Here is a 1,024-nt window from a genome sequence, read left to right as displayed (position 1 = left end):
CTCAAGATTCGCTGTGTGTTATGAATGACTGGAAACATGCCTCTCATTTGTTCTCTCTTATGCTGTCTCTTGTGCTTGCACTTTTATCTCTGCTACTGTTTAATTTGTGTTGTTGCCTTTGGCAGACCTTGGGCCCTCAAAATAGCTGTTCTTGGCAATTGTAACTTTGGCTCCACTGAAAAATAAAATGAGTTCACAGTTAGATAAGTCATGCCAAACATGAATGTTGTCACATGGTGGGTTAAATTAGCTACCTCCACTGAAAGGAGCTGTACAGTTATCCCATCTAGCTCCTACATTTTCTTTGATAATATTTTTAGGTAGCGTGGATAGAAGTGATGCTTACAATGAAACTAAGCAGTGCTACTCCAATCTAAGCCCATTGAAATAACTCTGTTTAGGACTCTATTGTAGCATAACACGTTTGAGAACCACAGCTCTCTTTGTGAGATGCATTCATCTGACGAAGAGAGCTGTAGTTCTCGAAAGCTTATGCTATAATAAATTTGGTTAGTCTTAAAGGTGCTACTGGACTCTTTACTATTTTGCAACTACAGACTAACATGGCTAACTCCTCTGGATCTGTTTAAGACTTCACTATTAATCTATGGCCATCAGCCTACCAGGCTGGCTCTGGCTCCTCCCTTTCAGATTCCATGGGGCCAGTGATGCTGAAGGAAAGTAGGGAGAACAACACCCCTTTTATCTGGCAATAGCTGCAACAACAGTATTTTGCTGCTGATACTTTGTTAGGTCTTAGTAATGCTGGTTAGTTTTATTCTTTTTATTGTTATAAGCTGCCTTGTGAGTTTCTCATGCTGACAATGTAAGATACAAATATCTTAAATAATAGAAGACCATGGAAACATTTGCAGGACTGGTCAAAACAAGTTTGAGAGTAGAACTTGATGACGACGGCGACAACAACAACAACTGTTCAGGCAGGAGCCCATCATGAATTGCGAGAGAGTAGAAGACAACTTGGAAATTCTGCCCCTCAATGGTCTCCCCTCCAAGATTCCTG

This window comes from Eublepharis macularius, chromosome 7, assembly GCF_028583425.1.
Source record: "Eublepharis macularius isolate TG4126 chromosome 7, MPM_Emac_v1.0, whole genome shotgun sequence".
In the NCBI taxonomy this organism is placed as follows: Eukaryota; Metazoa; Chordata; class Lepidosauria; order Squamata; family Eublepharidae; genus Eublepharis; species Eublepharis macularius.
The sequence above is the reverse complement of the archived record's forward strand: the minus strand, read 5'-3'. Positions refer to the sequence as shown.